The 23,583-nt window shown below is 41.7% G+C and overlaps 1 protein-coding gene across 9 annotated transcripts in view; it reads right to left on the bottom strand.

Annotated features, from left to right (window-relative positions):
- Nucleotides 1-23,583, bottom strand: part of NCKAP5 (NCK associated protein 5) — a 1,220,442-nt gene that overhangs the window by 602,313 nt on the left and 594,546 nt on the right. Inside the window, exon 1 of one of the 9 annotated variants that reach the window (XM_049889201.1) lies at nt 10,440-11,493. The exons of the other annotated variants lie outside the window; for them this stretch is intronic. The gene's annotated coding sequence lies outside the window, so the exon portion shown is untranslated. Of the gene's footprint in view, nt 1-10,439; nt 11,494-23,583 lie in introns of those variants that run through there. 9 annotated transcript variants of the gene reach the window in all.

A 23,583-nucleotide genomic window follows, 5' to 3' on the forward strand; every position in this document is an offset into this window, starting at 1 on the left:
GAGGCAGAGTAGAAGAAGAAGTCAGAGACATTCCAAGCATAAGAAGGATTCAAAGTGTCATTGCTGGCTCTGAAATGTATAAACCCATGTGCAAGGACTGGAAAGAAGCCACTAGAAGGTAAGGGTGGCCCCTGGATAATGGTGAAATGGGCCCTCAGTCCTATAACCACAAGAACCTAGAATCCACCAACCTGAATGAGCTTGGCAGTGGATTCTTCCCAGAGCCTCCCCATAAGGACCTAGCTGGCCAATGCCTTGATTTCTGCTTTGTGAAACCTGTAGCACAGAAACCAAACAAGGCAACTCAGACTTCTGACCAGGGCTTCGAATCAGTTCTCTCACTGTTCTCTCACCGAGATTGAAGAGAAATCGGAACTGACCCAAATTTTTTAAAGTGGGTGAACCGCAACAATAGCTGGGCTGGGAATTCTAGGTCAAAGTCCTGGAATGGGAGACTTGGAGGAGGCATAGTGAGCCCTTCCAGGAGCTGATGCTGGAGACTGGATTATTTCCAGGACTGTGGAGAGCAACACACATTCAAACCTGTGTGGTAGGCTGCCATCTCTGAGTGGGTCACCACTGTATCCGACTCTGTCAGTCAAGAGATTTGGTTGCTACGTGTAAGCTGCCTTGTATTCTAGGAAGAAGATTAAGTTTGTAGCAGGGCTTTGACCCATAATTTTTCCTGTTCCAATTACCGTTCTAGTTCATCCCTATTTTAAAAATTCAGGTCTGTTCAGGTTTTGCTTCATCAGTCATGACTGAACCAGGAAGAATCAGTTCTTCTGACCTTTAGAACTGTGATATAGAACATGTGTTGTTTTAAGCCGCTGCTAAGTTCCTGTAGTTTGTGATGGCATCGATAGGAAACTAACACAAAAACCCTACGAATAATCTATATAGAGAGGTACTGCTTTAGGAAGTAGCAGTCCATAATTCAGTAGAAGCAGCAGATTCTGCTAAGAACCAGTGACACGATCCTAAAAGTTTTGCAAGGATTCAGAGAAGAGAAAATTCAGTGAGGCTTATAGTAGTCACAGAAGGCTTCATGCAAGAAATAGAATTTGAATTGATTGAATAAAGTAAAAAAAAAAAAAGGACGAATTTCAAAAGAGTGGAACAACACAGCAGGGACAAGAACAGGCAAGTTGGGATGACTGTGAAAAGAACAGCTCAATTGAAGTGGTAAATATGCTTGGTTAGCATGGATAACAAGGCTTATGAATTAAACAGTTTGAAACCTATGCTCTTAGGGGCCAGTCTAGGACAAAGTTGGAATGGTGAGCAAAGAAAAGGGAGGCTGTGTATGCACATGATGGGGGTAATGGGACCCCTTTCCCCATCCCTTCTTCAAATAGGGCACTTCCATTCCGATAGGTTTTACATATTGGATTTCTGGGTAGAAGTGAACTTGATCAAAGATCTCATGGCTAAAAATGACTGAAAAGCTGTATGTATAAATAGAAACTCTGACTAGCATTGAAAGTCCTTCAACAAGTAACTAACCTGCCAATGTGGCCAAACTGGGTCTTTTAGGCATGCAGTTTACTCATCGTTCCCGCTCCTGTTATTAACCCTTTTCTCTCTTAGAACCTTCCATGCTGAATTCCAGGGCTTAGTCCCAGAGTCTATTTGTTTTTCCTTTAGGAAGAAATCCATTTCTAGGGAGGCCCTTTTACTTAACATATTATATTAATGGTAAATTATGCTTTTTTTTTTTTATTGTGCTTTAAGTGAAAGTCTATAAACCAAGTCAGTCTCTCATACAAAAACTTGTCTACACCTTGCTATATACTCCTAGTTACTCTCCCTCTAATGAGACAGCGCGCTCCTTTCCTCCACTTTCTATTTTTGTGTCCATTTGGCCAACTTCCGACCCCCTCTGCCCTCCCATCTCCCCTCCGGACAGGAGCTGTCCACATAGTCTCATGTGTCTACTTGATCCAAGATGCTCACTCTTGACTAGTATCATTTTCTATCACATAGTCCACTCCGATCCCTAACTGAAGAGTTGGCTTTGGGAATGGTTCCTGTCTTGGGCTAACAGAAGTACTTTATGCTTCTTGATAGACTATTCAGTGGTTACTGCACTGATGTGCTCGAAGAGATTACAGCCAAGACCCATGACTCATCTTAATTATCTTGTGCCTAAAACAGTGTCTGTCTTAGTCATCTAGTGCTACTATAACAGAAATACTACAAGTGGATGGCTTTAACAAAGAGGAATTTATTCTCTCACAGTCCAGTAGGCTAGAAGTCTGAATTCAGGGCACCAGCTCCAGGGGAAGGCTTTCTCTGTTGGCTCTGGAGGAAGGTCCTTGTCATCAATCTTCTCTTGGTCTAGGAGCTTCTCTGCACAGGAAATCTCAGGTCCAATGACACACTCTGCTCCCGGCACTGCTTTCTTGGTGGTATGAGGTCCGCATTCTTAGTCCATCTGAGTGATGACTCTACCCATTGAGGCTGAGGCAGCTCTGCTGCCGGTGTTCCTTGTTTCTTCAGCTTCAGCTTCCTGGTTCCTTGCCCTCTCAGCTCCTCAGGCCCACCACTCATGTCTGCCCTGCTGAGGCAAGTGTCCCAAAGCTCTTCAGCTCCACCAGTAAGTGCCTGGAGGCACCCCACTCCACCAGGAAGCCCTCTCCTGTGCCAAGTCACTCAGGTCCTCTCTTGCTCTGTGGTTCGGCTCCAGTGCTGTCTCGTGGTTCTGCTGATGCCAGTCCTCTGCTGCTGCTGCTGCTGCTTCTTGTCTTCAAGGCAATCTAGGCTTTTACAATTAAGCACTTTAAAACTCTTTCAGCCCTAACCCATTCACAGTTTGAAAACTGCTTCCACATTTTAGGTATCTGTTAGAGGAACATCCCACTCCCGGTACCAATTCTGGAGTCAGCATGAATCCTATATGCGCTTATTGAAAATGAGTCCATCTAAAAATACATTCAAATACTAAAAAAAAAAAACCTGTTGCTCTTGAGTCAATCCCAGCCTATAGCAACCCTACAGGACAGAGCAAAACTGCCCCATAGGGTTTCCAAGGCTGCAGTTTTTACAGGAGCATACTGTCACCTCTTTCTCCCAGAGAGTAGCTGGTGGGTTCGAACAGCTGACCTTTCAGTTAGCAGCAGAGCACTCAACTAAAAACAATGAAATCAGTGCTAAATGTAGACTTCGTCCCATAGAAATACACATTTAGGCCAATTTTTAATTTAAGCATATATGTCCCTCTTCAAAACTTTCAACTGGCAAACATTACACCCTGCACATGTAACCCTTTCCTGTTGCTGACACACGGCCTTCCAACCAAAAGTGGAAAAGTGCCACCTAGTGCTCCAATGTCAGCATTACATGTCAGCACACCACTGAATACCCTAAGGTCCCCCTGGTGGACAGCTGGAAACCCTGGGGGCATATTGATTAAGTGCTATGGCTGCTAACCATAAGATCAGCAGTTTGAATCCACCAGGTGCTCCTTGGAAGCCCTATGGGGCAGTTCTACTCTGTCCTATAGAGTCGCTATGAGTCAGAATCGACTTGACAGTATTGGCTTTTTTTGGGTGGACGGCTTATTTCTCAAGTGCAAATTAAAAGACATAAATCATTTCTTAAAATAAGTCTTAGAAGGTTTCAAGTGACATTAAAGTTTTAAAAAAGTATTTGCAACCAAAAAGTCAGGTCTGTCTGAGGAAGATTTAACTTTATTTTTTATGCCAGCAGGGCATGAGACATTTGGAGCCCCATAACTGTGCACACACCCACCTGTCTATCAGTTTGTCATACTGTGGGGGCTCACATGTTGCTGTGATGCTGGAAGCTATGCCACTGGTATTCAGATAACAGCAGGGCCACCTATGGTGGAGAGGTTTCAGCTGAGCTTCCAGACTAAGACAGACTAGGAAGAAAGACCCAGCAGTCTACTTCTGAAGAGATTTAGCCAGAGAAAACCTTACAAATAGCAGTGGAACATTGTCTGATGTTGTGCCAGAAGACGAGCCCCCAAGGTTGGAAGGCACTCAAAAGACCACTGGGGAAGAGCTGCCTCCTCAAAGTAGCGTCAGCCTTAATGGAGTCAAGCTTTCGGGACCTTCATTTGTTGATGTGGCACAACTCAAAGTTAATTCCACTAATAATCAGAATCTGGAATGTACAAAGTATGAATCTAAGAAAATTGGAAATTATCTAAAATGAAATGGAACGCATAAAGATCAATATCCTAGGCATTACTGAGCTGAAATGGACTGGTATTGGCCATTCTGAATTATACAATCACATGGTCTCTTATGCCAGGAATAACAACTTGAAGGGGAATGAAATTGCATTCATCATCAAAAAGAACATTTCAAGATCTATCCTGAAGTACAACACTGTCAGTGATAGGATAATATCCATACACCTACAAGGAAGACCAGCTAATATCACTATTATTCAAATTTACCCACCAATCACTAATGCCAAAGATGAAGAAATTAAAGATTTTTACCAGCTTCTGCAGTCTGAAATAGATCGAACATGCAGTCAGGATGCATTGATAATTACTGGTGATTGGAATGCGAAAACTGGAACAAAGAAGAAGAATTGGTTGTTGGCAAATATGGTCTTGGTTATAGAAACAATGCTGGAGATAGCATGATAGAATTTTTCAAGACCAATGCTTCCTCATTGCAAATACCTTTTTTCACCAACATAAATAGTGACTATACACGTGGACCTCACCAGATGGAATACACAGGAATCAAATCAACTACATCTGTGGAAAGAGACGATGGAAAGCTCAATATCATCAGTCAGAACAAGGCCAGGGGTGACTGTGGAAAAGACCATCAATTGCTTGTATACAAGTTCAAGTTGAAACTGGAGAAAATTAGCAAAAGTACATGAGAGCCAAAATATGACCTTGAGTATATCCCACCTGAATTTAGAGCCAATCTCAAGAATAGATTTGACACATTGAACACTAATGACCAAAGACCAGAAGAGTTCTGCAAGGACATCATACTAAAAAGACAGGAAAGAAAGAAAAGACAAAATGGATGTCAGAAGAGATTCTGAAATTTGAACACTGAGCAACTAAAGCAAACGGAAGAAATGATGAGGTGAAAGAACTGAACAGAAGATTTCAAAGGGCAGCTCGAGAAGGTAAACTAAAGTATTATAGTGACATGTGCAAAAGAGCTGGAGATAGAAAACCAAAAAGGAAGAAGATGCTCAGCATTTCTCAAGCTGAAAGAACTGAAGAAAAAATTCAAGCCTCAAGTTACAGTAGTGAAGGATTCTATGGGGAAAACATTAAATGATGCAGGCCGCATCAAAAGAAGATGGAAAGAATACACAGAGTCATTATACCAAAAAGAATTGGTCAATATTCAACCATTTCAAGAGCTAGCATATGATCAGAAACCGATGGAATTGAAGGAAGAAGTCCAACTGCACTGAAGGCACTGGCGAAAAACAAGGCTCCAGGAATTGATGGAGTATCAATTGAAATGTTTAGACAAATGGATGCAGTGATGGAAGTGCTCACTCGTCTATGCCAAGAAATTTGGAAGACAGCTTCCTGGCCAACTGACTGGAAAAGATCCGTATTTATGCCTATTCCCAAGAAAGGTGATCCAACTGAATGCCGAAATTATCGAACAATATCATTAACACCACAAGCAAGCAAAATTTTGCTGAAGATCATTCAAAAGCAGATGCAGCAAGTATATAGACAGAGAGCTGCTAGAAATTCAGGCCAGATTCAGAAGAGGACATGGAGCCAGGGATATCATTGCTATGTCAGATGGACCCTGGCCGAAAGCAGAGAATACCAGAAGGATGTTTACCTGTGTTTTATTGACTATGCAAAGGCATTCGACTGTGTGGATCATAACGAATTATGGATAATATCGTGGAGAATGGGAATTCCCGAACACTTAACTGTGCTCATGAGGAACCTTTATATAAATCAAGAGGCAGTTGTTTGGACAGAGGAAGGGGATACTGAATGGTTTAAAGTCAGGAAAAGTGTGCGTCAGGGTTGTATCTTTTTGCCATACCTATTCAATCTGTATGCTGAGCAAATAATACGAGAAGCTGGACTATATGAAGAAGAATGGGGCATTGGGATCAGAGGAAGGCTCATTAACAACCTGTGTTATGCAGATGACACAACCTTGCTTGCTGAAAGTGAAGAGGACTTGAAGCACTTACTGATGAAGATCAAAGACCACAGCCTTCAGTAGGTATTGCACCTCAACATAAAGAAAACAAAAATCTTCACAACTACACCAATAAGCAACATCAAGATAAATGGAGAAAAGACTGAAGTTGTCAAGGATTTCATTTTACTTGGATCCACAATCAACACCCAGGGAAGCAGCAGTCAAGAAATCAAAAGATGCATTGCACTGGGCAAATCTGCTGCAAAGGACCTCTTTAAAGTGTTGAAAAGCAAAGATGCCACCTTGAAGACTAAGGTGTGCCTAACCGAAGCCATGGTATTTTCAATCGCATCATATGCATGGAAAAGCTGGACTATGAATAAGGAAGGCCGAAGAAGAATTGACCCCTTTGAATTATGGTGTTGGCGGCGAATATAGAATATACCACGGACTGCCAAAGAATGAACAAATCTGTCTTGGACGAAGTGCAACCAGAATGCTCCTTAAAAGCAAGGGTGGCGAGACTATATCTTAAATACTTTGGGCATATTGTCAGGAAGGATCAGTCCCTGGAGAAGGGCATCATGCTTGGTATAGTAAAGGGTCAGTGGAAAAGAGGAAGACCCTTAACGAGATGGAATGACACAGTGGCTGCAACAATGGGCTCAAGCATAACAGTGATTGTGAGCATGTCGCAAGACCAGGCAGCGCTTCCTTCTGTGATACATAGGGTCTCTATGAGCCGGAAGTGACTGAACGGCACCTAACAACAACGAAAATGGTGCACAAAGAGATCTTCTCCTACAAGCACTAAGAATCTGGCCAGAGTGAAAAGTACAGATTTCTTTCTAATTTCCTGGAAAACCCTTCAAATTTAGGTTCAGCCTCAAGAGGCTTGCACATAATTCTTTCCCTCTCCAAGGGCCAATTTGATCAAATTTGCACTGACTCTTCTTAGCCTTGGTTTGTGCCCTCTTGCATCGTTCGTAGATAGAACATATAATTAGCCACTCATCACGTTCAAAGGAAGATATTTTTCACAACTATACCATTAGCTTCCTCAGAAAACATAGTCTAGAAAAATAGGCAAAAGGCTAAGAAGAACCATTTTTAAAGTTTAGATCATTTCTGTAACAGCCAAAGACGAGTGTTTGCAGAGACTTTGTGTGTGTGTGTGTGTGTGTAAGAAGTCTTTTAATTACTGCATGTAAAATTCACATAAAGCACTGTGCTAAAGATTAAAGATATGCAAGCAAAAACATTTGGAATTAAAGAAGTACTGTATCCACATTTACAGGAGTTACAGCATCTTAAGTAGAAAAGGGATTCCTTTATGGAAAGCAGAAGTATAAACACAATACTTGAAGCTGCAGCATCATACTTACTTTTGGAAAAAGAAGCAGAATGTGTATTTATTCCTGTGATTTAGAGTGTTAAGAAAAGAGAACAAAATCAAAATGATCTATTAAAAGAAAAAAAAAAACACTACCGTTGAGTCAGTTTTGACTCATAGCAACCTTACAGACAGAGCAGAACTGCCCCACAGGGTTTTCAAGGAGCATCTGGTGGATTTGAACTGCCGACCTTTTGGTTAGCAGCCATAGTTCTTAAACCACTGTGCCACCATCATACCAGGGCTTCCTAAATTCATTCTTGAATGTCCTTGGCACTGTGACCTATGAGTCTGGCCAACCTCTGCATTGGATACCCATTCTTACTCTTAAGAAAAAACATTGAATTGACTTGCTTTGATGCAAAACTTTTTTTTAATTTACCAACTATTCCATTCAACTTGTTATTTCTTCAGAATGTGTAGTCTTTTTGGAAGACAAGCCAGGAAGCTGAGAGCTTTCAAAACCACTTGCGACTACTCTTAAATTACTTTCTGCAGTTTAGATAACTGTTTGTAAACCAAGTGCTTTTTCGAGAGTAGGATCCCCAAACAGCCATCTGCTATTTTTTCCATGTAAGAAAATACATTATTGTGACAGTTCAGTGACATTAAGATGGCACTAGAGAATGAGGGTGATGTTTTCACTTCCACAAAAGGAGAAGTGTAAAAGGGAACTGCCCAAGAAAACTTCTACTGTACGCTACTTCTCAACAAAGAGAAAATGTTCTAAAACATTCTACCTGTATATGTTTAAAGAAGATGGAAGATTATGTTTCAAGAAACTTAAAGTAAAAAACAAAAACCCCAAACAGTAGGTTGACTACATCAGGAGGGATTAAAGCATTCTCACTCCAGATGAAAATATCCCAGCATTTCAGATGGTCTACTTCTGCCCGTGTGATTGGTCCTGAAGTCTCCAGACACTCTAGCTCTCTTGGATCTATGTCGTTTCTTCTGCTTTGAATTGACTGCCTCTATTTTTTTTTTTTTGTAGAGGTAGAGTCTCTGGGTGGTGCAGACTGAAAGGGTGGCTGTTCAAACCCACCAGAGGCACCTCAAAAGAAAAGCCTAGAGATCTGCTCCTAAAAGGTCACAGCCTTGAAAGCCCTACAGAGCAGTTCTACTTTGACACGTAAGGGGTCACCATGAGTTGGAATCAAATCTATGGCACCTAGCTGTTTTTTTGTTTGTTTATTTGTAGTGACATGAGGCATCGGTGGTTCAGTGGTGGAACGCTCACCTTCCATGTGAGACCCAGGTTTGATTCTGGCCAATGCACCTCAAGCCCAGCTAACACCCATCTACCAGTGGAGGCTTGCATGTTGCTATGATGCTGAACAAGTTTCAGTGGCGCTTCCAGACTGACAGACCAGGAAGAAAGGCCTGGCAATCTACCTCCAAAAATCAGTTTATGGAAACTCTATGGATCACAATGGTCTGATCCACAACCAATCATAGGGATGGAATAGGAGTGGGCAGTATTTTGTTCTGTGGTACACGTGGTCACCATTAGTTGAGGGTAGACTTGACAGCTGGCAACAACAGTAGAGGCACGAAGGCACAAAGCTGAAGTCATCACTTATCAGAAGCTCAAAACCCCTGCTTAGGTCTTTGGAATCTAAGTCTTCTTGGGTTCCTGAGCTACAACAAACAGTATCAGTTGTCCATAGGAAAACAGGGACAAATACTTCACTTGCCAAGAATTCTCAGGTATCTTGGGAAACCTTATTATTGCCACTGATTGTTGTTGATCAACACTACATGAACCAGCTTTATATTTTTGCTGGAGTAAAACTTCAGAATAAAAATATTTTTGCACTGTAACTCTAAAATGCATAGCTGCTATCCAAAGATTTCTAATTTAGAGATGCTGAGATAATACTTTCCTATGCACCCTTGAAAAGGTTTAGCGCTGATCGAGTATGACCTAATTTTGTTGTTGTTGTCGATTTGTTTAAAATATTTTCCATATTCCTATTTCTATTCTCTTTCCAAAGGAATTTTTATTTTCACTTCTCAGTTACCTTAACACTCTAACTTACTTTTAGTTTCTCTGTCAACTAATAGGAAACCCTGGTGGCATAGTAGTTAAGTGCTACGGCTGTTAACCAAAGGGTTGGCAGTTCAAATCCACCAGGCGCTCCTTGGAAACTCTATGGGGCAGTTCTACTCTGTCCTGTAGGGTCCCTATGAGTTGGAATCGACTTGACAGCACTGGGTTTTTGGTTTTTTGGTCAACTAATAATTGTATTAGATGAATTCCAATTCAAAAAGCCTCTTATTTGAAGCCAGCCTTATAAATAGGGAGTCTTAGTTATCTAGTGCTGCTATAACAGAAATGCCACTAGTGGAAGGCTTTAACAAACAGAAGTTTATTCTCTCATGGTCTAGTAGTCCAGAAGTCCAAATTCAGGGCACCAGCTCCAGGTAAATGCTCTCTCTCTGTCAGTTCCGGAGGAAGGCCCTTGTTATCAGTCCTCTCCCAGTCTAGGAGTTTCTCAGGCAGGGACACTGGGTTCAAAGGACATGCTATTCTCCTGACTCTTGTTTCTTGGTGGTATGGGGTTCCCATACTCCTCTGCTCACTTTTCTGTATATCAAAATAGATTGGCTTAAGACACAAACCAATCCTGTAGGTTGAGTCCTGCCTTATTAACATAACTACCTCTAATCCTACCTCATTAACATCAGAGAAGTAGGATTTACAACAAACAGGATAATCTCATCAGATGACAAAATGGTGGACAACCACACTATACTGGTAATCGGGGCCAAGCCAAGTTGACACACATTTTTGTTGACACAATTCAATCCATAACACTGGGTAAGAACCTTTTTTGTATAGACTGAATAATTTCTCTGTTTTGTAAGCTTGGATTCTCAAAACTAAAATATCTTAAATATGGACATACCTCAACTGAATAAAACAAGCATCAACTGAACACCTACTTGAAGCACAGCAATGCCTGAAAAAACAGACAATATAAAGGAAGTTAGGCATGGCAAACAATGAAAGAACAATTCCAAGCCTGCAGGCAAGAAGTCAATTTTTGACTGGTTCATTGTGTACAGAGCTGTGCTCTGGGAAGACAAAGCAGGGAAACGCTCTCTGGCGAAGCAGGTAAATTTTTTTTTGTTACGTATAAATCAATCCCTTTCAACAATCTGTGGTGACCCATCCACAAAAACAACAATGGTGCCAACAGTTTGTAAAAAAAAAAATTCTTCACCCAGATTGCTGCTTTGTTCCAATTTCCAAATATTAATTGTACCCTCAGGAGGTGGGAAGAAAGTAGAATTAAGAACTTGGGCTCTAGAGTGACAACTGAGTTTGAATCTCAGTTCAGCCTCTTAGGATTAAATGAGTTTGTTCACTATTTAGTGCCTCAGCTGCCCTCTTGTCCTTGTCTTTGCTGAAGAGTCAAAAAGATAATAAGGCCACTAAGCATATCTTATTTGTTTTTATGAGTCCCACTGTAAGGCTGCTATGAGCTGGAATGCACTCGATGGCAATGGGTTTGGTTTTTGGTATTGTTAGGTTAAGGAGCCCTGGTGGTGCAGTGGTTAAAATGCTCAGCTGCTAACTGAAAGGTTGGTGGTTCAAACCTACCAGCTGCCCCACGGGATAAAGATGTGGCAATCTGTTTCCTTGAAGATTTACAGCCTTGGAAACCCTATGAAGCAGTTCTACTCTGTCCTATAGGGTCGTTATAGGGTTGCTATGAGTTGGAATTGACTCAATGGCCCTGGGTTTTTATGACATTTTTAGGTCCCTGGGTGGTGCAAATAGTTTGCACTCAACAACTAGCCTAAAGGTTGGCAGTTCCAAGGTCCCCAGTGGCTATGTGAAAGAAGAGCCTGGAGATCCGCTTCTGTAAAGATTACAGCCAAGAAAACTCTATGGAGCAGTTCTACTCTGTAACACACGGAGACCTGTGAGTCAGAATCAACTTGATGGAATGAATTTGGTCTCTGGTATCCCTATTTTATACTTTATAACATATACAAACTGCAGGATAGAGACGTTTGGGCAGTTGTTTGGGTAATACTCTGCTCCTCATCTTTTCTCCCACTCTTTCTACCCCAAGCCAAGTGCACATCTAGGCAGTTCTATAGTGTGGCTCACAGGCTCCCCCCGACCCATTCCAATGACCACACGGAGGGCTGGCTCACCCAGGTTCCTAACCTCCTGTTCTCCAGGCTCTCTAAACTCCCTACTTTCTGTCAATCTTCCCAAATTAAAATCTTAAGCATATGGGTTAGGATGTCAGGGTAGCCCTCGAAATTGGAAATGAAGTGATTTTTTTTTCTTTTTTTTTAGAAGACAATTGTGGGAAAATACCTTAACATGAAGGAATAAGCTGTACTTGGATGCCTGAAAAGATTCCTCATCTCAGGCAAAGTATAACCTGTATCGACATGCCTGGAAATGTGGTGTTAACAGTTACGAAGGGAGACTGGATAATACCAAGTGTTGGCAAAGATGTAGAACAGTGCTTCTTAATTGAGGGTGATTTTGCTTCTCTTCCCCAGGGGACATCTGGCAATGTCTGGAGGCATTTTCCGTTGTCACAACCAGGGAAGGGGTGCTACTGGCATCTAGTGGGTAGAGGCCAGACATGCAGCTCGACATCCTACAATGCACAGGAAACCCCCTATACACATAACAAAGAATTATCTGGCCCAAAATATCAGTAGTACCCAGGTTGAGACACCCTGATGCAGAATAACGGCAGCTCTCACACTCTGCTGGAGAGATTGCAAAATGCACAACCCTTCATCTGGTATCATGTGGCAATGTCCAACACGCTCGTAGCCTATGCCCCAGCAACTCCACTCTGAGTACCTTCAAGAAACTCTTACACAGTAACAAGAGTTACAATCAGTACTGTTCATAGAAGCAGTTCAAATTTTTATCAACAGTAGAATGGATAAATAAATCCTGGTATGATCATACAATATAAAACTATGTAGCAGTGGAAGTGAATGGACTCCGGCTACATTGAGAGGGGGCACGTCTTCAAAATCCTACACAGTCCCTGGCACTGAACCCACCTTCTTCAAGTTACCTTCCTATTACTAATTGGCTCCAGGTATTTTGCTGCCCTGAGAGACAGAGCTCAGGTAAGAATCCTAAGCCTTGTGATCTCATGAAAGGGAAGAATTTCCACTATGCAAGTTACTACATTGGGCTCTGATTTAGTCCTCAGTCTAGTTTATGTAAAAAAATATTATTATTTTGGTTAATTCCAATACCATTCACCAGTCAACAAATGCTCAAGCGCCTACTTTGTATTGGGCATTGTGTTTGCTGCAGTACAAACAATGAAGATGGAACTCATCTGGTCTTTGTTCTCAGGAACACTACACCCTAGAGGGGGCACCAGGCAAACCGGGAAGTCTGCTTGGCAGTATCTGAGGGGATGCTGTGATGGGAAATCATGGGACAGGTGTGTCAGGGAAGGTCTGTCTGAGGAGGCAACATCGATAGAGAATTGAAGGATGAAAAGGAACCATCCAGGCAAAGAACCAACCAGGAGAGGTACATTCCAAGGAAAGGGAACACTGGAATTTGTGAAACAAGAAATTAATAACCAATAAAACCATTATTATAACGTAGTGTACTTCATGTCAGTCCTTTTGCCTGCTTTGTATTTGGAAAGAAGGAGCCCTGGCAGTGCAATGGTTAAGTACTTGGTTGTTAACTGGAATATTGGCGGTTTGAACCTACCCAGTGGTTCTGCAGGAGAAAGAGCTGGCCATCTGCTCCCATAAAGATTACAGTCTAGGGAAGCTCTGCTCTGCCACGTGGGGTCGCTATGAGTCAAGACTGACTTGACTGGACCTAACAACAATCCTAATTTGAAGTCCTTGGGTGGTACAAAGAGTTAATGTGCTCAGCTGCTAACTGAAAGGTTAGAGATTCAAGTCTACCCAGAGGAATCTTGGAAGAAAGGCCTGGTGATCTACTTCTGAAAATTCAGCCATTGGAAACCCCATGGCCTATGGAGCACAATTCTACTCTGACACACATGTGGTTGCCACGAGTTGGAGTTGACTGTGATGGCATACTGGCATTCCTAATTTACATACAGTGTTATGTTGTTTAATATTATATCATTAATAATTTTTCATGCTGCCACATACTCTTCATATAAATTTAAATGACTGTTTATTATATTCCATGGAGCCCTGATGGTACACTGGTTAAGAGCTCAGGCTCCTAACCAAAAGGTCGGCAGTTCAAATTCACCAGCTGCTCCTTGGAAACCCTACAGCACAGGCTCTTCTCTGTCCTATAGGGCTTCTATGAGTCGGAACTAACTTGACAGGTTTTTTGTTGTTGTTGCTGTTGCTGTTGCTATTATATTCCATAGACTGGCTATACCATCTTTTACTTAACTACTATCTTGTTTTTTGGTCATTTATGTTACTTATCATTTTTGCCTCTCTGAATAGTGCTGAGATGAAGGTGTTTCTTTATGTCACTTTTTCCTGTGTCTTTTGTATTATTTCCTTAGGCTTCCCTACCGTAAATGCAAACACACACACACACACGCACACACGAAAAATGAAGAATATTTCACTTTTATCTTTAAAACCCTTAAGTTTAGAAAATAGCTCATGTTATCCAAGCAATAATATGTCTTTCGTTTCAGCATGTTCTTGAACTCTGTTTAAAATTCAGCACATACATAAACTGAAGAACTGCGCTACCGCTACCACAGAGGCCTTAAAACTTGAAATCTGGTTTTAGAAGGCTGACATTTCCTCAGCTCATGATTTAAATGATTTAAAGCACGTTTTTCCTTTCTGTAATCTCTGGCAGTCAGCCTCACATATTTTGCTTTTGGGATGCTTTATGAACGGTGACACCAGGCCACATTATATGTGACAAGATTAGCTGGGACCGTCTCTGAATGAAGCACAACTAACTTGAATCACGAGCAAATTAAAAATCTCAACTCGAATGCCTTCCTGCAGCTCCAGCACCTTTTAGGTTTTGGGGTAACAGGTTGCACTCTGCCAAAGAAATCCCCCTAAACTTCAGCTTTTCTCAGAAATCCACTTACAAAAAGGCAGGAGAGGTCTCATGTGAGAAAATCCAAATTCTTTTGTGATGATAAAAATTTTAAGTGACAATATTCAGTATTGGGATGACAGGGGATCACCCCCTAACTTGTTAGGCCCATTGTTCTGAGCATCACTGAGGAGCCTAAGGCTGCACTACGATTTAGCTATCATTTAATAATCTAAGATAAATGATTGTAATCAATCATATTGTTACCATCAGTAAAAAAAAAATCCCAGTGTGGGTCATTTTTAAACTACTTCACAGTGAATGAGGCAACAATAACAAATGCTTACATTTGTCAAGTTCTTTAGAGTTTACAAATCATATTTGCACATTTCATCCTCCCACCCTGCAGCATAGGTAAGACAGAAAGTTTCATTTTATGAGTGAGAAAAATAATTCTTTTGGAGGTTAAGAGATCAGCATAAGGTAGTATTTGATAATGCCACGCAAAAGACCCAGTTGTCTTCTGATTACAAATCAACTGTTCCTTCTACTCTATGCCATGACACCCAGGACCAAAGCAGGCTAAACAGGGACTCACTTCTAGTCCCAAGTTATGAACTAGCCATGGGATCTTGTACAAGTCAAGCAACATCAGGCCTCAATTCCTTCACTTGTAAAATGATAAAATCTGATTGCATGACTTCTAAAAGTTTAGAACTCTATTTTCTATCACACAATTTTCTTTTTACATAAGAAGAAAATACCTCCCTGCTACACGTTCCTGCTCCCTGCCCCTCAATCCACTCCATATCCCCAAGACGAGAATACAGATTGATCTATATAAGTCAGCTCCAATGTCACAGCATTATAATGATAAACCCTTAGCCGTGAGGCGACTCTGACTCATAGCAACCCTATAGGACAGGGTAGAGCTGCCCCATAGAGTTTCCAAGGAGCGCCTGTTGGATGTGAACTGCTGACCTTTTGGTTAGCAGTCATAGCACTTAACCACTATACCACCAGGGTTTCCATTATAATAATAGTGGTATAAGATAATATTCATAGCTAATTTTTATTGTATGGTTACTATTTGCAAGGTACTATTTTAAGTGACTTATATGACGAGTCAGTTTTAATCCTCACCATACGTGTAAACCAAACCAAAAAACCCAGCGCCGTCGAGTCGATTTCAACTCATAGTGACCCTATAGGACAGAGTAGAACTGCCCCATAAAGTTTCCAAGGAGCGCCTGGAAGATTCAAACTGCCGACCCTTTGGTTAGCAGCCGTAGCGCTTAACCACTACACCACCAGGGTTTCCAGTAAAATTACTATTTTCCATTTTTCAGATAAGGGAACCCACACATAGTGAGGTTAAGTAATGTGTTGAAGGTCACAAAGCTAGAGTTGGGATGCAAACTCAGACAACATAATTCTGGAGCCAGGCACTTACTTAACCTCTACTCTATGCAGCCACATGCCTTGAGTTAAAATTTTGCCAAACTAGTCTTCAAGAGTGAACTTCAGTAAATAAAATTTCTTGACCATAGGTGTAATCTGAATTCTAATTATCTAGAACAGTGCCATAGCACCTGTTAAAGGGCACCAACCAGCATTTTGCCTAATGATTAATTCCTATATATCCTTGACAGAAATGTCTGCACCATTCACAGGGAGGCTTTCATTATGATAATGATGTTGGTTGCTGTTGAGTTGACTCTAACTCTTGGCGACTGTACATATAATAGAAGGAAAAGCTGCCTGGTCCTGCACTATCCTCATGATTGTTGGTATGTCTGAGTTCACTGTTGTTCATTGAGGGTTTCCCTCATTTTCACTGACCAGACATGATGTCTTTTTTCCAGCGACTGGTCATTTTCCTGATGCTGTGTCCTAAGTGAGTGAGTTGCAGTCTTACTATCCTTCTTTCTGAGGAGCATTCTGGTTGTGTTTCTCCTAAGACTGATTTGTTCATTCTTCTAGCAGTCCACGGTATATTCCCAAAACCAAAGGGGTCATTTGGGCAATCTACTACAATGTAGAGACAATAAAATGGGTCCTTCTCAGTGCCTGGCTCCATTCATTTGCTTTACCAGCTGGGCTTTCTGAAGGGCTCACTTCCTCTTTTGAGTCAGTAGAGACTCACCCACTTTTAGAAGAAACACTGAGACTAGATGCTAAGCCCAAAAAGAATTCCCTCTTCCTTCACCTGAAAAGGAAAAATCTGATGTATAACATACAAAATTTTATTTTTCATATTAAAATTCACTCTGGTCCATTTTCTCCCATTTTTGCAGAGTCATATTTGTTCTTTACGTTAATGGTGCAGATTCATAGCAAAAAGACTGAAACTATCCCTCAAATAAAGAATGAACTGATAACAACTCATGGCAACTCTATGTGTGTCAGAGTAGAACCGTGTTTGCAATGGCTGGTTTTTTGGAAGTAGACTACCAGGCCCTTCTTCTCAGGTGCCTCTGGGTGGACTCGAGCCTCCAACTTTTCAGTCGGCAGCTGAGCATGTTAACCATTTCTACTACCCAGAGATCCTACACATGTGGTGAGTTTTTTTTAGCCCCAGAATTCCCCTTTGCACCATCCCAGTTGAGGTGGGTGGTATTCTTATCTCTCAAACATTGAGCCTCTCTCACAGGCAGCCCTGGGAAGAAGATGCCACTCTAATCTTTCTCCTCTCCATTACTCAATGATGTCCTTATAAAAGTTGTAGAACGCAGCATCCCAGCAGAAGGGAGACTATACGAGAGAAATATACCAGCACCTGTCAGTGGCTACAGATACATGCAATAAAGCAAACATTATAATGTTGGGACAAAGACGTCTGAACAACTCTCAGCAATCCTGTCTATCTACCTTGATCTTGAAACGCTAACGTTCACTGTACTAAGCAGGAGAGCAGCACACCCAGCCAGTGCTCTGCCTATTTACTGTTTAGTTTCTAGAATTCCACCACCAGCCTGATCTCGAAACCTCCAACAGAATGTGCTCCAGTAAATCTTGCTCCCGCTAATCAAGATGCAAATCTTTTCTTTCCCAATTAGGTCCAATTGCACAGCCGAAGCGGTGCATCTGTTTGCCTTTCAAGAAGGCTCACCCAGGGACTCGCGGTGGTCTACTGACAAAACAGCTAGATGGTTTGTCATATATCTTTCCCTCCCACAGAGCGTCTCTGCCATCTTTTATCAGAGGTTATACACAGCTTCCCTTTTGTGACAGTATTAACGCAGGACTGCTGCTGTAAGCATCCAGACTCCGCTTGCCGCCTGCAGGGACTTCTGACGAGAGTCTATCAGGACTGCTGATCCCCACGCTTTTCCAGTACAGTGGCTCCCACTCAGTTGTTAGTGTGCGTGTGTAGTAAGCCCACACCTGCACACACATCAGGCCAGCTACCCACGAGAGCGCCATCCAGAGCAGTGGAAATCCATCTGTTTCCAGCTAGAAAATAAGGTTACTTTTGGGCAGCTGACGAACTAATCTGGGAGAGTTTAAAGTAACAGCAAATACCTTCATGTGGCTGCTACGGTAAGGTTTTTATGGGGTTAAGAAGCATAAGGCATCACTGTCCACATTAGGGTTGTTTGTAAATCAGTAAGCAGACACACCGGGAGTCCTGGTGGTACAGTGGTTAAGAGCTCAGCCACTAACCAAAAGGCCAGCAGTTCGAATCCACCCCTATGGGGCAATTCTCCTCTGTCCTATAGGGTCACTATGAGTCGGAATTGATTCGACGGCAATGGGTTAAGCAGACAACCCAACACATGCAGGAGATGCACTATATTCTCGACTGCAATAATCAGACCTGATGCTGACTTTGAGAACATGTCTCGTGGATGACTTCCTTTTAAATAATTTTACGATGGGCATAGTGTCATAATTCCCTACTTCCCAGTGATTCATAAAAAAGCAATTTTTCAAACTGTCAGAAGGACACAAATTTTAAAGGGGGAAATGTATCATTTCACTGCCTTTAGAGGCCCTCGTAAGGCTGGAAGGCAGTATATACTACAAACGATGCCTTAGCTTCCTAGTGCTGCTATAACAGAAAGTACCACAAGTGGGTGGATTTAAAGAACAGAAATTAATTTTCTCACGGTTCCGGAGGCTAGAAGTCAAAAGCACGAGGCTATACAGGCAGGTCGTCCCTTGCCTATTTCAGTGTCCAGTAGCAGGCAGCAATCCTTGGCATTCCTGGGCCTGTAGATACATCTGTCTCAGTAGTCTGTCTTCCTCTTCCCCCTGGGTGTGTCTCTGTGTCTATTCTAGTTTTTTAACTCGGGAGTGATTAGGGTTAAGACTCACCCTACAATGGTATAACTTCATTAACACAACAAAAAATAAACCCCCAATTTCCAAACAGGATTATATTTATGGGTACAGGGCACAGGATTATAGAGGGGTACAATTCAATCCATAACAAATGGTTACGGCTTTCGAGACAGATACAGTTCAAAAACCAGCGCCGCAACTGCTCAGCTTCTGGACTTAGGCAAGTAGTTTAACTTCTCTGAGCGAGTACACTGGGGTTTGTAAACAGCATGTGCAAAGCCAGTGCAGAGAACATGTTCCACAAATACTAGCCCTCACCAACTTTATCACTAGAATATTGTGGTTGCTATCCTGTGGGTTCCCAGAGAACTCTGCAGCAGCTTCGAGGAAGTCTGCCTGATGGCTTTGGTACCACACGTACTTTGTGACTTTCTTATTCAACACTGTGTTCATACTTTTGTAACAGGAAGGTGGAGGAGGATATCCAATGCTCTGCTCTGACTAGAAATTCCATCCACACCTGGGCAGCAACGTCAACGCACATGGCCTGTCTTGCGGAGTGGACAGCATTCAGGACATTCATGCAGGGTGACTATTCTGAACCTATCTGTATTCTTCTTTTCTGTATTTCCCTTCCATATTGGCCTTGTCAAGGTCCCACTTTATTTATGCTTTTTTTTTTTTTTTTTTTCTGGTCCTGAAACACTTATCAACCTAGCCTACATATCGATTAACCTCCCGGGCATGCTGTGGTCTCAGCTTCTCTTCAAAACACGACTATCCCCTCTTTAGTCACTCAGGTGCCAAGCTGGCTAAGCCTAATGAACTAATCTGGTACACATAGTTCAGGGGCTCCTGATATATTGACATAGGCCTATTCTGGGATATTTAAAATTTTAAGACTCTCTGAAGCAAAACCTAATAATCCCAATGAATTAATTTCTCTTGCTGGACTTTTAGATACTTGAGCACGTAGACGGAGAGACAAAGGGGGCATTCTGAGGTAAGGTGCTTCTAAAGGCAGCTCTCAAATTATAATATAAAGGCAAAAACCTATTTTTCATATCGTGATATCAGTCCTACAGAGGGAGAGACAGTTTTAGGATACTGTTGTTTCTGAGCACTGGTAAAATAAGGCATTGTGTGCTAAATTAAAGATCCAGTCCTTTTAATCCAGCAGAAATATAATTCCCAACTGAAGCGAAATGTGGGCTTTGGTGAATGAACTTTTTTTTTTTTTTTTTCCTTTCTGGTTAGTTTGTTTTTGTTGTTTTAAATAGAGAAAAGCACTAAGATGTATCTAGGGCTGAATTATAGGGCTGCCTCCGGTATTATATGGCTGAATGCCTCCTCATGGCATCAGCCTCTGGTGCTGGTCTCCAGGGGAGTCTCCCTCCCACGCCAAAGGAGACGTCTTGTTCCATTGTGTCCAGAGCACTATGTCACATGCTCCATCTGGAACTTACTGAGGGAGGAAAGAACTCAACTGGGATTTTGGATGCTATTTTAAGTGAATGTGGCTCCCTCTTCTGGTGGAAAGCCTGAATCAATAATAAATTCATGGTAAAGGGAGGAGGAGAAGGGCTAGCCTGTCTCTCTCCCACCTCCAGAAATGTCAACAGGATACCCCATAAGTGAACCAGACAACAGCAGATCTACCACGGCTCTTACGTCTGGCCACTAGAGCTAATCTGGTGAGCAAATTAAAACAAAACGGAAATGCTGTAATAGGGAGGGTAAAAACAAACAAAACAGGCCTGCTTTGGAATAGAGAAGATGTGACAAAAAACTAATCTCCTAAGAGGTGTGTTTACGAGAAGGCATTTGGTATTCAAATAAATTTTTCTTTAAATAATAAGAAAGTTTTTTGATCCCTGGAGCTCTTAAATAGAAGCTATCTCAGAAAATGAGTACATGAACGTAGGGACTCAAAGAAGATAGAGACGCTGCTTTGAAACTTGCCATTAACTGAATTCTTCAGAAGATCCAGGGAAGGTAACGTGTCAAGCTGCCTGTCTGACGTTTGAGTTTTCATGAGATCAAACACACAGCATTCAAAGTATCAGATATTTATAAATATTATAACGGGACACTGAGAAAGAACATTTTTTATTAGAAATTGAGACGAGGCCAAACCATATAATTATTTCCCCACTAAGCCAAAAATGTAGACAACCTTAAGAGTAGCATTAAGTATCTATGATTGAATGACTTTCAGGAACAAAACAAGTTATGTTCCAACAACCCGCATTATATGCCACTTACTAAATACATTCTAACAGGCTGAGCATGAGAGAGGCCTAGAAAAATGGTTAAACACAAAACAAAACAAAAAATAACCCTAACACTCTGAACAGAAGACTCTGTTAGGAGTCCCACATGTTGTCTCTTAACGCTTCATTGATTGCTAAATTATATTCACTCCTGAATGACCCCGATGTTTCTGCATCACAAACCGTGCCACTTGCTGGAGGCTACAGCCCAGATTTATCGTATCTTTATGAGAGGCTTTCAGGACTACAGGCCAGGCGTCGTGCAGCCATGCAGAAGTTTCAAGTTCACAGGACTGACGGCTGCCTCCTCCAGCCAGGGGAGATGAGGGAAGCCCCAGGTGTCACTTTTGTGGGTCTCTGAGGACCCCTTCCCAGGAGGACTGGATACATTTTCTAGATCTGGGGCTATCAGGAGGTGAGGGTTAGGACCTTGACAGGGACAACTAAGCTAGAGGTCATGTTTCCGGTTCTTCCATAGGAAGAGGCCCATCGCCACCCTGGGGGGAGCTGGAAGAAAGGAAATACATATAAACTTCATGCACCGTTCAGATCCACACCTGACAGATGTATCAGAAATCTGAAGATCAAGAGAATCATAAATGACAGACATAATAGACACTCAGAAACAAGGAGAGGGAATAATGAAAATGGAGAGAAGATAGGAAAACACGCACTTTTGTTTTTTTTAGGGATTAAGAAATGTATGCAATTAACATTGGTATAATACTATTAGCCAAAGACACTATACCCCAGTGATGCGGTGGTTAAGCACTCAGTTCCTAACCAAAAGGTTGGTGGTTCAAACCTACCAGCAGAGAAAGAAAGATGTGAGAGTCTGCTTCCATAGACATTACAGCCACGGTAACCCTACGGGGCAGAGTTCCACTCTGTTCTAAAGGGTTGCTATGAGTCAGCATTGACTCGGTAGCAGGTAATGGGTTTCGTTTGTTTTTTCGGTAAAGACGTTATTGGAATTTCATCAATTTTTCCACTAATGTTTCTTCTCTTTTGCAGGGTCCTATCTAGGATCCCAAGCTGAACTTAGTGACTTCTCCTTAGTCTCTTATAACCGGTAACATTTCTTCAGTTTGCTAGATTTTGATGACCTTGAAACTATGAAAAAAGTACTGGTCAGTTATCTTATAAAATGGCCTCAATTTGGATTTGCCTGATGTTTTCTCATGTGGTTATACATTTTAGGCAAGTATTGCTGTTGTTATTGTTGTTAGGTGCTATTGAGTCGGTTCTGACTCATAGCGACCATATTATTATTACATTGTACTACAAAACAAAACACTGCCCCGTCCTGTGCCATGCTCACAATCGTTGTTATGCTTGAGCCCATTGTTGCAGCTACTGTGTCAATCCATCTCATTGAGAGTCTTCCTCTTTTTCGCTAACCCTCCATTTCGCCAAGCATGATGTCCTTCTCCAGGGGCTGATCCCTCCTGATAACATGCCCAAAGTATGAAAGACGTAGTCTCACCATCCTTGCTTCTAAGGAGCTTTCTAGTTGTACTTCTTCCAAGACAGATTTGTTTGTTCTTTTGGCAATTGGTGGTATATTCTATATTCTTTGCCAAAAGCACAATTCAAAGGCATCAATTCTTCTTTAGTTCCATATTCATCGCCCAGTTTCTACATCCAAACGATGCGACTGAAAACACCATGGCTTGGGTCAAGCACACCTTAGACTTCAAGGTGCCATCTTTGCTTTTCAACACTTTAAAGAGGTCTTTTGCAGCCAATTTGCCCAACGCAAAAATGTATCTTTTGATTTCTTGACTGCGCTTCCATGGGTATTGATTTTGGATCACAAAAGAAGTGTGTCATCAGTGCATTATAACAAAGGTTCATGATGTCAATATGTTTTATTCCTGGAGATACTTATCTTGATCACTTGGTTGAGATGGTGTCTGCAGGTTCTCCATTGTAAAGATACTATCTTCCCTTTGTATTTAATGTATACATTTGGGAAGGACACTTTAAGATTATGCAAACACTGTTTCTCCTCCAACGTCTGCCCACTAATTTTAGCATCCATCAGTTTCAACTCATGGAAATTTATTTTACTCTACGGGTAAAAATCCAATGCTCATGTTATTTACATTATTCATTTTGTTGTTGAAATTGTTCTAGCTTGGGCCAGTAGGATCTCCTTCAGGTTGACTCCCGTGTTCTTTAAGAAATCCCCATCAATTTGAAGGGGCAGAAACTCTTTACTTTCTGTCACAACAAAATATTCCAGGCTCATCTTGTATGTTCTCTGCCCCAGCCCTGGAATCAATCACTTCTCCAAAGAGACCCAGTTCACTTTATTGGAGAATGACCTTTAGAAACCAACATGTGGTTTAGTTGTGCTTACTGCTACTAGTGTGTCATTGCTTTAAACCCTCTCAACCATGCACAGCTAGGAAACACATGTACATATAGTTCCTTAGGAAACCCTGGTGGCATAGTAGTTAAGTGCTATGG

The sequence above is a fragment of the Elephas maximus genome, chromosome 6 (genome assembly GCF_024166365.1).
Source record: "Elephas maximus indicus isolate mEleMax1 chromosome 6, mEleMax1 primary haplotype, whole genome shotgun sequence".
NCBI classification, from domain to species: Eukaryota; Metazoa; Chordata; class Mammalia; order Proboscidea; family Elephantidae; genus Elephas; species Elephas maximus.